Source organism: Triturus cristatus, chromosome 5_2 (genome assembly GCF_964204655.1).
Source record: "Triturus cristatus chromosome 5_2, aTriCri1.1, whole genome shotgun sequence".
Lineage (NCBI taxonomy): Eukaryota > Metazoa > Chordata > Amphibia > Caudata > Salamandridae > Triturus > Triturus cristatus.
Window position 1 is genome coordinate 392,465,991 of NC_140588.1, and position 14,036 is coordinate 392,480,026.

The 14,036-nt window shown below is 50.0% G+C and overlaps 1 protein-coding gene and 1 pseudogene across 1 annotated transcript in view; one reads left to right on the forward strand and one right to left on the reverse strand.

The window, feature by feature from the left end:
- C5_2H6orf52 (chromosome 5_2 C6orf52 homolog) overlaps positions 1-14,036 on the reverse strand; it is a 187,686-nt gene that overhangs the window by 130,108 nt on the left and 43,542 nt on the right. The window lies entirely within an intron of this gene.
- Positions 4,822-4,967, forward strand: LOC146823058 (5.8S ribosomal RNA; annotated as a pseudogene).

A 14,036-nucleotide genomic window follows, 5' to 3' on the forward strand; every position in this document is an offset into this window, starting at 1 on the left:
CCTTGCTCACAGAATCAGATTCACTGAACATACCCTCACTGAGTCACCCTAACTGAACCCCTGCCTCACAGACCCGCACTCATGCAACCTTTCTCAGTAAACCTCCGTCACTGAAAACCCTTCATAAAGCTCCTCTTTAACCTCTACCTCATTTAGGGCCTCATGTAGGAAGCCAAATACCAGTCGGTAACGGCCGATTTTCGGTAATTATACCGTTACCGACCGGTATTTTGGCTTTTGAGATGTAGGGGGGAGAATTTCATGATTCGGTATTTACCGAATCGGTAAAATTACCGAATCGGTAATATTACCGATTCGGTAAATTTACCGATTCGGTAAATACCGAATCATGAAATGAAATGTAGGGGGAGTGTGTGGTGGGTGTGGGGATTCGTTATTTACCACCAACTAAAGGTTGGTGGTAAATGACGAATAGGTGAAAAAAAGCATTTTTGTGCACGTTTAAGTGTGCAATGTAGCAGACATACATGCCCTTAGGGCATGTATGTGCGCCACATGTGCACACATGGCCGAATCAGGGGTGCAACAGGGTGTCAATGTGACACTCTGCCACCCTTGCATGTGCTCCCCCATTACCGAATCGGTATTTACCGATTCGGTAATGAGGCATACCTTCCCATCAATGGGAAGGTATGCCTCATTACCTACCGAATTTTTCCGAATCGGTAATATTTACCGACTCATTACCTACATTGCATTTACCACTTCATAAATACCGAATCGGTATGATTCGGTATTTATGAAGTGGTAAATGCCAGCCCACCTACATAAGGCCCTTAATATCTCTCTTGTTGAACCTTTCCCTTGATGACTCTCTCACTCACTGAACCTCTTCCTTTCAAGCTTTGCTGCATGCTTGCCAAATGCCTGTTATCCAGCCCAGTGCTATTAGATGTCACTGCTTTTTGGGGGACATAATTCAGATCCGAAAATCAAGATTTGAAAAATGATCCATCAACACTGGATGCGTGGTTTTTGAGGTACTTGGATTCATCCGGCCCACGTATTCTCACTAAACCACTCCATACCCGTTCCTTACCAGGCCGAGTCCTTGCTGAGCGGGACCCTTCTCCGCACTACACACGTCTTTGCTCGGAGAGGTTAGAACATATCCATCCCCCACCCCTCCCTCGCCGAGGCTGCCCCTCGCTGCCTCCCTTTCTCATACTCGGCACTGTACACGGCCCCTCAGAGCGGAACTCTCACCCACACGCTTAGACGTCATGTGGCATTTAAACTGAAGTCCTTTTCCATGCACCGCACCCCATCTACAGATAGATATATGTTTATTGTAATTGAAATCATTATAGACTTCATATAGTGAAACCAAATGTGCTTACAAAAGTTAAAACAAGCATTTACAATGCAACAGGACTCGCATTTACACGAGTCCTATTACATTGCAAATGATAATCATCACGGACAACAGGAGGGAGGAGGAGAGAAGGGGCGGACAACGGGAAGGGGAAGAAGGCACGGACAACGGGAGGGAGGGCGGGGGGCAGGAGTCATGGACAATGGGAGTGAGGAGGGGAGAAGGCACGGACAACGGGAAGTGGAAGAAGGCACGGACAACCCACGGAAGGCACGGACAACCCAACCTTTCCACCCATTGAAGAACCCTTTAGTATTTCCCGGTTTATGTTGCTTAATTTACGACATTGGAAAGGACCGAAAATTAAAGAAGGCTTTCCTAGGATTCGAACTCGTGAACTGCCAATCAGCGCTCTTTTCAAGGAACGAGCATTCAACTGGATGAGCTAGATCGCCAGAATGACGTAATGATTTCCCAAACGGGAGCAGAGTGAAGCACTTTAGAGCCGACAAAGAGAATGAACACTACCCCGTTAAATATGCCAACACGCAACTATACGTAATGTTAAGCCAATGCGCTCAAAACATACCGCCCCAGATAGAAGGCGGACAAGTAAAAGTCAAAATAAATCTATTAAACGGGGAGTTTTCTGCTGAAATAGAGATCCTGAGCAGCCACACTTAAATAACAAAGCCCTGTCTTGTCGAGTTTGCTAAACGAAGCGCTGCACAGAATGTGAAACATATTTTAAAACAATGGTACTGGCGAGATCAACAAGTGACCATACAACTGACCTCACGCCGCACTTCGCTGAATCAAACGTATATACATAAGAAGTGCACGAACATTCCTAGCGGCCACGCCATGTTCTGTAATGTTTTTTTTTTTACGAATATACTATTTTTCAATAGAGGCCACAACGGTTTTACCAGTGCTCCTTTCTGTGCCCACTAGCCCTCTAGTAATAACTTCCTTGGCCGCTGTCGCAGAGGGCACCGGCCTGGAGGTGTGTACATCAAAACCCCCAGTGAGTCACAGGTACGCGCTGTGTTTACTCTCGCGACTCATGTCATGTGCAGTCGCTAAGAACTACTTTTAATCTCCTCTGATTTCCTGAAGCCGGGCGATTGAGTCACCGTGCTTCACAGGCCCCTGTGCCCGCGCCAGCCCAGGGAGCGATCTTTGAAAAGATGAAAAAGGCCCAATTGCTTCCTTTATCGCATCTGAGAATGTGTTTCTTTCCGGGCAGGGGATGGGGGAGCGGAGGCCCTTGTATAAATGAGCTGTCCCAGCTGAGCTCAGCGTTAGTCAGTGCCCGGAAGCGGGCCTGGAACAGAGCCCCCTCACTTCTCATAGCTCCCGTTTCTGGATCTGCGTGTGTCAGGGCACTGCTAGAGTCTGAAGCGCCGCGCTCCAAAGCGCCCTGAAACCTGTGTACCTGCCCACGAAGAAGAGAGCGTCCTTTGAGAGGACATTCCAGACAGATTTTATGCAGACGCCGGTTGTGCAATCCACGTCTCCATGGCTCATCCGTGCCTCTTCTGCCCCCCTCCTGCCCGGAATGAAAACACGTGCTTTCTAAGTCTAGGGTATTGTCGTGAAGCAGCCGTCCCCGGCCTCCACGGACCGCGATGCACCCCAAAGAAGCGCTTACGGGCTGCGAGGAGCAGCGGCAGATCGGCACAAACGCCTGCAGGGTAAACAAGACACATCACATAACGCGCCAGTCGGCTCTCTGATTGGTTGACAAGGTCCACCAATCACATTGCTTATTTGGTAGTTGCCAACCAATCAGAGAGCCGACTGGCGCGTGTAGGCAGCATGAAGACATGCTGTCTTGTGGGCGTGTAAGGGGCAGGCTGCCAAAAAGCGAAAAGCAACAAAAAAGCAATAGAAAAAACGCCCCCGAATCCGAAAAGGACGGGGCCTGTTCAGAATGACAAACCTCTTCTCCAATGGCTGGCCAGCATTCAAGAGGCCAGCCAATGGAGAAGAGGGGAGAAGAGGGGCGGGTTCAAGCCCCTCTTCTCCAAGTCATTAAATCTCGGTGAGCGAGACTGTGCAAGCGCAGCCTTCGCTAGCCGAGACCTAAAAAGGGTGGAACTCAACAAAGATCCCTGTGGACCTCCACATGGAAGGGAAAAAGGATGTGATGTAAACGTATCTAGTTTTACCATTTGCTCTCTGCCCTTCAGGTAGGATTTTAGCAGGTTTCAAGCCTGGTCTGTAACCCCGCAAGTTGTTAGACGGTTTAGCAATAATCCATGATTTACCGTATCAAACGCCCCAGAGAGTTCAGGAACAAAAGTTGGATGTTTGAAGACAACCAGATTCAGTCATAGTTCTAACCATAAACTATGCAGACTGGCGATCCAGCTTTTCCCATAACAAGCTCAACAGCTTTGCAGAGGCTATAGTCTTTGGGTTCCACGGGGAAGGTAGTGGATAAGGGGGGGCTGGGGGGAAGGGGGGGGGGAGGGGTTTGAAAAGTATGGTTGCAAAGCTCAAACCTAATGAAATGGACGGCGTAATTGGACTCAGCACAGAAAACATCACCCAGCCCAGACACCAAATGATTGACATATTAACAGCTCTTCATTGATTCTGTGGGTGGTGATTGGTGATGCAAGGCAGTTCTTAGTGGATGGAGCAAATTGCCTGGTTAATTCAGATAACAACTGAGACTCCTCAATGCTAACTGACCCCCAGTGGTTGGTGTTCAACTTCTTAAAGGGACAAGTGGCGTTCAACCACACAAGATTATGCAATAACAGTTCTGTGATGCCCTTCAATGTCCAAGGCTACACACAAGCTACAGTGAACGGATCAACGGGTGTCTACCCTTTGCGAACAGGTGCAGATAACCAGCTGATAGGGATTGCAATCATTTCCTATGAAGAAGGAGTTTTCATTAAGTGCAGTTCATGAGCATGTGTTGATTAACTCTCGGCCCTTTGTACACCCGCCTGTCGCTACTAGATAGATTAGTGCGGTCCTTAGACAGGCCCTGTTGGGGTCAGCAACTGCCCTAGAGGAAGTAAAATCATACCAAGATTTCTGTAGGTGAACCTATGGAAGAACATTAAACGGCTACCTCCCAGATAGGCCCAGTCCTCCTCTCATTCATCCTACCAGGTGGAACAGTCTGCTGCTACTGGGCGCTTGGACAAGTAAAGGGCACGGGGCAGGATCCTTCACTTGGGAGAACCCAACTGATATGCGAGTGACCAGGGTTTGTATTGCCCAGGACCCCCTGGGAGGAGGATGTTGCAAGAGACAGCCCTCCCGAGATGGAACCAACGCTCACTCAGCACACGTTTGGGTGTAACCAAATTTCAGTGCCTTCCTGGACTGAGAAAGCCCTAAGGGCCCTGCCAGAAGATCCAGCCGCTTGAGCTTCCGCACTTGTACAGGAAGCAGCTGCGTCGCTTTGACAGTGTGGGTGTACCTGGCTCTTCTCCCCTCATCATTGAGAAAAAGTATGTGACTCTTGGTGGTGATCACTTGGCTCACATGTCTGTGATTGCAGCTAGCTGCGAGAATTAGTGTGAATTGCAGGACAGGTCATCAAAACTTCAAATGCACCATGTGACCATGAATTAATCTAGAGGCTGAGCCTGTCTGAGGATCACCTGAACATCAATTGCACTGGGGATTTCCCAGGGCATGGTTGGGGGGTGTCGTAGTGGGCTCTGCTCCCTTCGTATTTCCAAGATCAGACTCTTGATCACCCATCGCATGCCCCACCACACACATTTCCCACCAAAGAGGTACGCCGCAAGCGCACCTGTCCTTCTCTACCTTGGTGGGGTGGGTGGCGACCCGGTCTGCCCCTGGTCTGGAAAACCTAGGGTGCCTGGCTGTGTACTTGGCACGGCCACCTGTGTTGTCCCACAGCTGCACGCACACACCGCTTTGGCTTGGAAGGCCCCCACCCAGCCGTGGATGCTGGTTTCGATGTTGGCCCCACAGGCTCTCTCTCCAATCGGGTAGAGGGTGTGCTACCATGATCACCCGGTGCGAAAGAAGGTTCTTCCCCCCAACCTGAAGACCAAGGAATTGGTCCAGCTCCCTCGCGTTTTGGCATCAGCCTACGACATAAGATCAGATGTTGCAACTTTAAGCATATTTCTAAGCTGAGGAAAATAAACTAACCAAGATTCCCTCAATAACGGTGTGGGAAGAGCCCAGTACTGAATCCCTGCCCGGCAGTGGGTGTGAGAAATGGGTCATACAGAAGACAGACTTCCCTATGTCTATCAAGGGGTCCCAATTCCTTCCGAATTAGGCTCACCCCATGGACAGTATTAGGCCGGTAGCAGACCCAGCACGCAGGGATCAAGTCTTCTTGGAGTCGGCTTGTCTGAGAATGCAGCCCAAAGCGGGTGGCAAACTATAACGGGAGCGAGATGGACAGCCAACAAGCACCATAAGAGGAAGTTGAAAAGAACTTTAAGGAGAGATTTCAGGAGGGTGTGAAACCGATGAGAGGTAAATGGGTAGGGTCCATCCAGTCTGCCTGGAAGATTCAACATGGTGGAAAGGTCGAGCACCCAGGAAGGTGGGTCCCCCAAGTGAAACTGCCCTCTTGATGCACCCGATCCCCTCTGAATGCATTTCCTGAGGGGTGGTGCGCCATGCCCAGCTCTGGGTCAGCTGAGAACCCATCAGGTGGCTCTTTGCTTCCGCTTTGCCATGTCCTTGTGACCTAGGGAAATTGAACCCTGCGTCCTCCCCTGGTAACTGGGTTAAGGCACCCAATGGCGATGCTCATCAGACCTCAGAAAAGGACTTGGTTGACACAGACAGCAGGACAGTGGCCATGGAAATCTGAATCAACAAAGCAGTAAGGAGTCTGTGACAACTCAATTGTATAATTAACTGGCCCTGGAAATAGATGGCGCTGGAGCCTCGAGCCCGAACCAGTCCGTTGCTTACAGCCATGGGGGACTAAGCTGCGACAAGTAGGAGGGGCACTGCGGTGCGCACAGAAGCCTGTAGTGAGGGCCCGGGTGGAGCTACTGCAGATCTTGGTAGCAATAGCAAGTATTCAAAAAAGAATTTTCAAACGTAGATGTGGAGAAGGATTCCATGTGAATAGCAGTTCAACATGGATTAGTTGATCCTAAGTGATGGGCGAGCAGTCGGCTGATCAAAAGGTAATCTGGTTCAGGTCCCCGATCATGGAGTGGTAGAGATGGGAGCCTTTGTGGCTTCCAGTAAGGTAACGCCAAACAATCCCTGAGAAGCCCAGGGGAGCCTTGGGAAGAGGTCTCTTTTCTTTGGTGAAGGCCTGGGTGCCCTAGAAAGGGTAAGTCCTGTGAAACGGGCCCGAGCCTTGGAAAGCACAGTCATTGCAGCGGCATCCAGTAGGCTCTTGCTCGCCCTTGAAAATTCGGAGGATATTATCAAATCTCGCACTGGGCCATACTCTCATAAGCAGTAGGTCTCCAAGTGAACATATTGGAACAATGCAGTTAAGGAGGCAAGTCAGAGCCAGTCCTTATCCCGAAGGAACAGAACTAAGATTTGTTGGTCTGGCTGAAGTGCGATGTACAGCAGGGCACATGCAATGGCTGGACGAGGAGTCACTCTCTGGGCAGCAGTAACTCTGGACACGAGATGGTTCCTTCATGTGTTTCAGCACCAGCTGTGGTTGCTGCTTCTCACCTTGGCAAGGGAGAGGTGTTCTGCCTCGGCTGGCACCTACAACTGATTTAGAACTAGTGATTATCAGGGGAATCAGACTTTTTAATTATAACAAAGCACTGCAAAGGACCAAGGAGGGTGTTGACACTGACATTCTGCCTAGTGCTCTGAATATCAAAGTGGAGAAATTCAATGAAGCATCGGTAGACTGCAAGGGTAACTACGAATCTCTTAACCTCTTCTCAGTTGTAGTGGCCTTTACCTCCAAGTGGTCCTGCTGTTAGCTATCTCTATACCACTATATGCTTTCAGGAGAAGTCTATAGAGACCAGCCCAGCAAGGTTCTGTCATGGCAGTGAGTAGGACAGCGATAAATGGCGGCTCTAACAATCCAATTCCAGATGGGGAAGTTCCTAAATCATTAACCTCCATACCGATGTTGTCAACTCTACACCTTGATTGAACACTTAATAACAAATCGAATCACCCTTCGTACCAAAAGACGAGGAAAACTTATACCTTAGTGAAAACATTGATTTTGTAGCCTCATCAGCCAAGAGTGACATAGTTGCATTAAGATTTTAAAAACTGCCTGATGTGTATGAGATCAGTGATAAACCCAAAGACAAGCAAAGTGATTTCACCAAACGATTCACATACTGGAAATATCCCAATGAAAAATACAACTGTGATTTGTGCGGAGAAGTAGAGGAAACCTTCAAAGAACTTGGAAAACAGGTCAATATTGCTTGAAATGTGACAACGAAGAAAAATTCCACAACATTGCATGCCACTTTGCAAAATGTAAAGCTAGAATGAAGAAAGGAGAGCTACAATACCTTTGTAGCTTCTGTGACCTCAGATTCAGAACAAAAATTAGAATGTGCATGCAAGACATGTACACCGAAAAACACAAAATGATGCTAGACATGCCGCTCTAGCAAGCAGCAAACCATCAAAACTATGGTCAAAAAAGAAATACTGCTGCTAGCTGAATTGGAAAAAAAGTGCATGAAAACAAAATAAATATAAATCCGCTTTTGGACAATACAAACAGAAAACAAATTGCACAGAAAAGAAGGGACAGAAAAGAAAAAAAAAATCAAAAACCTTGCAAAGGATATACAGCAAGCGAGGGGCGTGACCAAGCAGCATGACCGACAGGACGTGAGCCTTTTCAGCCCCCCATCCGTGCGCCTACAAATCCAGAATTTCTCCTGGAGGCCACGCTGAAAAGCGGACTATCGGAGCGAGAAATAACATCTGACCCCCTCTGGGTCTGGGTGCTCGAACCTGGGCAGGCTGTGGATGGTGATCGCGCTGCAAAGAGAGGGAGTTTAGGGCCGATCGGGCCTGTGCTGGACGCTTTGCTGTGGCTGGGGCCCAGGCATAGGGGTCCTGGCCTTGAAGAAAAAGGGGGCAAGTAGAAGAAGAAACTCCCCTCTGCCTATATGAACGCTGGCTGCAGAGGTGGCTGACTGCCTGGCTTGGAAGGCAGCGAAGCGGCGAGATGGGACAGGGAGAGCACTGCCCTCCGTGTCTCCTGTTGGCGAGGCGGCCCTGTGAGGATCCAAAGTGCAGCGGGACACGCTGCTTTTTCGTCAGCGCCCGAGAGTGGCTCGTGACTGCACAGCTGACTGGCGGGTGCAGCTCCCGTGACCGGGCCTGGCAGACAGAGCGGTCCGCGAAGAGCCTGGTTGGGCGGGTCGCGCTTGGCGTGTTCAGCCCCGCCCCCCCCACCTCCCTCCCGTCAGGGTCGTAGGCACAGCACGGAGAGGCTGCAACATCATGAGACGGTGGAGGGTCCATTGCCCTCCCGCCTCTCAGCAGTTGGAACTGGGGCACCGGGGGAAACTTAAAAGGAATGGCCATGTGAGCTGGCCTGCTGAGACTACTGGGGTCCCCTTGTTGAGTGTGTAGGGCTGCCAGTGATTGTAACTGCCCCCCCCCTGAACTGTGTGGAGGCGCTGGGCATTCTGGGGAGTGGCCCATACTGATTGTTTGGTGGAGGTCGCATGGATATGCACACACCGGCAGCAAATATATGCTGTTCACCAGTGGCTCTGCTGATCTTTGCTACCAACTGAGAAGACTCGCCTGAGCAGATTGGAGTTGACACTCGCTTGTGGCCTTGGGATAGGGAAGCGGCAGGCACTGCATGGCTGAGCTATGGACTTTGTGGGTGAAGTGGGAGCCCCTGAGTGACACGTCGCCTGGCATATTAGCCACCCAGTGTGTCCTTGCCCAGAGTCTTCCGCTGCATAATTATCGCCTTGGTGAGTGTGGCAGGAATACGAGCCAGGGAACACAATGGGTAAGGACAAGCCGAAGAAGACAGCGGGCCCCAACACAATGACGCAGTACACCACGCCCAGGCACCCCCCCAGCGCCTGACCAGACAGACCAGAGGTGCGGACCGGGATTCACGGGGGGGGGGGGGGGGGGAGAAGGAAGAGACGGATAGGTGGGGGGCGGAACTCATGGCAGCCATACAGGGTTCCAACAATGCGCTGGAGGACAGAATAGACACTGTGTCCATGGATGTGAACCTACTATGTGCAGACCTTCGTACAGTAGCAGATAGAGTTAGTGCCGAGGGAGATATAGCTGACCTGAAAGGTGAGGTGGTTACTCTCAAGCAGCAGGTGGCGTAGATGTCTGTGTTTAAGAGGGTCCTGGAGAGTCGTGCTGAAGAGGCGGAGAGGATGGCCAGACGCAGCAACATTCGGGTGCTTGGCATTCCGGAAAGAGCAGAACTGAGAGCGCCCGAGCAGTTCCTGGAACGCTGGATTTGTGTGCCCTGAGGGACTGTCAGATGTGTTCGTGGTTGAGCGGGCGCATAGGGCTCTCATCTCCCCCCCACCAGGGGCGTAGCCACGAGCTATCATAGCCAAAATACTAATCTACAGAGATAGAGACTGCATCTTGAAGGCGGCTAGGGAGCATAAAGATCTACAACAACAAAGTGTCTATTTAGCCCGATTATACAAAGCAAGTCCAGGACCTTCGCAAAACCTTTTTGGGGGTGAAGCGTAAGCTGCGGGACTTAAAGTTGCAATATATGCTATTGTATCCTGCCAAACTGACGGTGATCTCGGGGGGGGGGGGGGGGGGGGGGGGGTGGGTGGTGAGGAGAAAGCAATACTTTGACTACCCGGAGGATGTCTGGGAATGGCTGGAGATATGTGGCGATGGTCTGCCACCTGGAGAAGCACGGGGCAGATGAGATGTTGGGGAACTCGGCCGGACCGAGATCGCCGGCGACAACAGAGTCGAGTGGAGCCCCAAACTGCCCTGGAGACCTCGCAGGGAAGGATAACAGTGGGCGACGTTGGGTCGCTGCAGTCTGACCCCCTTGTGAAGAGTACTGCGGAACCTGATCTGTCGGGAGCCGCTGCCGCTCGACAGGATACGCAGGACCAAATGTTGCCACCAACAATGGACGTTGTACCTGAGACTTTGTTGGAGGATCTACCTGAAGGTGGCAGCGGGAGTGACTAATTGTGGTCTGCTGGGCTCTGGTGTGGATTGCTGCTCAGAACAGTTTTATTGTAGTGTGGGGATGCTGTATGGGGTGGCTTGCTGATGCAGGGCTGGGGTGGTGGGGGGTGGAACTGCCGTAATGATAGACCGAGCGGGACCCGGGAGGTTGGGGTAGTTGGTTTCATCGCATGGCGCTGGAGGATCAAAATATGTTAGTGGGACCCCCGTATCTTTTGTTTTTAGGTCTCACCTAGCGTTGCTGCGCAAGTGAGCAACTCGCTCGGCCAGATTTAATGCAGATGAGTTCTTTTACAAACGGGCTTTAAGCCCCGCCCCTCATTTCCTTTGGCTGGCGTCACCATTTATGCTAAACGGTGACCAGCCATTGGAAACGAGCTATGTATGTTGCCTCCTTTTGGCTTTTTGTGCCGTCTCACTTGGACTGGCTCGCCTGCTTTCCGTTTGTCGTAAAGCTTTTCTTATCTTTCTGGGCATGTTTGATTCTATTCGGTATTTTTGTGTTCAATGTGAAGCACACGAGCCAATGCTCTTACATTCGGCGCGCATGCCCACTTTCACTTCCAAAGCGCAGCGGGACAATGCGGCCGTTTGTTTATGTCTCGTTACTGAGGCGAGTGGGAAATAATTCGGGTCCACCTACTTTTTTAATCTGATTTTATTTGTAATGCGTGACCACTGTTAAATGTGAACCCTAATAGTGCGGTTCGCCCTCTGCCCCCACCGGCCCCCGCGCCTTCAGACTTTTGTTGTCACTGTGCTGAGTTTGCTCGCTCTCGCAGTGAAGCCAGTAAATCACATTTAATTTCGGCCAAAAGTCGTTAGCCAAGGCCCTGGTACGCACTTAATCGTGCGATTCCCTTACACAATGGCACAGCGGAGCTGATGAAAACAATGTGACTTGAAGCACAGAATGGAGTCATGGAACGGAACACACATTGCAAAATGTGGCTATGAAAGCTGCTGGAATTCACAATTACCAAGCTGCGAAGGGTTTCGTGTGCGAAAATTACATTCTAAATGCCTGTGGTCGGCTTGCATTATATTATCAAAGAGGAGATTAAGTTATTGGCGCGTGACATTTTTTCATTATAGCATTATTTTCCAAAATTGTGGACGTGCTCGTAATGCCAAACCTTGTTTAGCAAACGTTGCTCTAATCTCCTTCTCTGGCTTGATGCCAGAGCACATTGCTGAGTTTTCAAGCGACCTGGAAACGAAAATGGCGAGAACAGTTTGCCATCGTATACGGTGATAGGTGCTGCGAGATAAAAATGAAATCCACAAGCTTCATTTTCTTTTGGAGTGCTCACAAAATCTATTTCTACATCTGAAAAGATTTTGGTCCTGATAGTTGGGAGCTGTCAGTAATGCTCTCCTGATGGAACGCGTTTTTAGATAGCCTTTCATGAACATTCATATGAATCTCCTTTGATGTTATATTCTTGCAAATATAGAAAGAGCAAAGGAGTAACCACTAATGAATCTCTTTTAGATGTTGCTTCGTTCTGCAAAGTTTCTTTAAGCACAGTACCGCGTGTCAGGGCAGCAAAATGTGAAGCTTCTGAAATGACTAACCGTGGGAGGCTAGAAGTCTGCATTTTCTTTGTCGGCTTTAGACCTGCTGGTCCCAGAAAGCGTCAGCAACTATTATTTAACAAACTGAGGTATCTTACCAACTTATGGGCCTCATAATTTTCATGCCATGGCAATCAGGATTTCATGATATTCTCCGTATGGAAGGACTCTTATTTAGGAGCTTAATCAACATTTATTTATTGTGTCTTTCTAAGGTTTTTAGGAATTTTTTTTAGTGCGGGAACTCTCGTGCACACAACACCGGTGTCCTTCTCTTGGTCAAATTCTCATCTAACTGTTCTCCGTAATGTGGTGGTTCCTCTTTTCTTCACTACCACCAGTGCTTTAAATGGGCCGGTACGGAGTACCAGCACTTTTATTTTGAGAGGGAGAGTACCAACACTTTTCAAGAGTGATGTAATACTTTTAATTTGAGAGTACAGCACTTCTCAGAAACAAGCAGGTACTGTGGTACAGAGTACCTGCACTTCTATTTATCCATTTCAAGCACTGACTACCACATACCGTTTTATACTTGTTCCTCCTTTTTAGGTCGAGCCTAGAGCAGCGCATGCGCCGCTTGCTCGACTTTTAGTAAGGGGCTTTTCAAAGTGCTATCCACAAGCTTTTCCTGGCCTAAAGCTTGCGTGCATGTGCACGTGAACGCGCGCAGCCGCCATCTGCCTTTCTTATCTCATTAATCCTTGTTCTAATGGCTCCTCTGCTTGCACTCCCCCCTCCCTTCTCCCCCTCCCTCCTCGTCAGCTTTGATGTTCTCAGTGAGCTGCGTTACTTTTACGGCCAATGCTTGTTAAAAATCTGGTCACCCTAATTATATGGAGCTAACAATGTTATCGTCTGTCCTTATCTGCCATGAGCCTTTCTACCGTTAGTCTGACCCATGTTGTCAAGCACACCGGGTTTTGCACCTTTTATTGGACTGAAGATACTCTGCGCTAAAATGGTTTAATTAATGTAGTTAGATGTAGACATGCTGCGTATATTTTAATGGTCAGTCATATCTGGCAGGACGGGCACACATGCAGAAATGTGCAGACGGGACTACAAAGAGTGAATGAGCTTGCATTCGTGTTCGTTATTTATTTGTCCGAGTCCGTCTGCCTGCTCCCCTGTCCGTTTACATACATGTGCCCAGCAGACCGTGGGTCTACCGGCCCCTGCTCGGGACACATGTGCTGCTCCTCAGTGATGATGTCAGGGTCCTGGCTTCCCATTACATCACCCTCTGCAGTGTGAGAACCGGTTGCTCAATTTAAACCCTCCCTGGAAACTGACGTCCAATGGGAGCAGCGGGAGGACGCCGGCAATACATGGTTAACCCTTACCGCCCCGGCCTGCGTTGGGTATTCTGTGTGCAGCATCTGAGGTAAAACGCTGCAGCAAACAGCCCAGAATAAAGACGGTAGACGTCCACCCCCTCCCTTCGGCTCTCCCTCTGAACCTCAAGCGTCACACAATGTGCAGATACTGCAACAGAACTAAGCAACTGGTGTCCCTTGGCACACGAGAACTGCAGGGCAGCTGTGACGTGCACTGTTAGATGTGTGCGTCGCTGAAGGGCATGACTGAGCGTGCTCTCAGGGCTGCGTGAGTCCCCAGTGCTGGAGTAAGTGACTGGTGAATGGCAGCCTCGTGGTAAAACAGCAGGAGGGGCTGAAGGTGAGGGTGGAGGTGCACTGCAGTGTGACTACTTCCTGCAGTGCTCTGGCAGTGCTATAGGACTCCAGCAGCACACGCGCTTTCATACAGTGCCATGACCACTGCAGTGTGACTACTCCTTGCAGTGCTCTGGCAGTGCCATAGGACTCCAGCCGCACATGCATCTTCATGGAGTGCTAGGTCCACCGCAGTGTGACTACTCCCTGCAGTGCCCTGGCAGTGTTATATGACTCCAGCAGCATGCACTTCTTCATGCAGGGCAATGACCACTGCAGTGTGACTACTCCCTGCA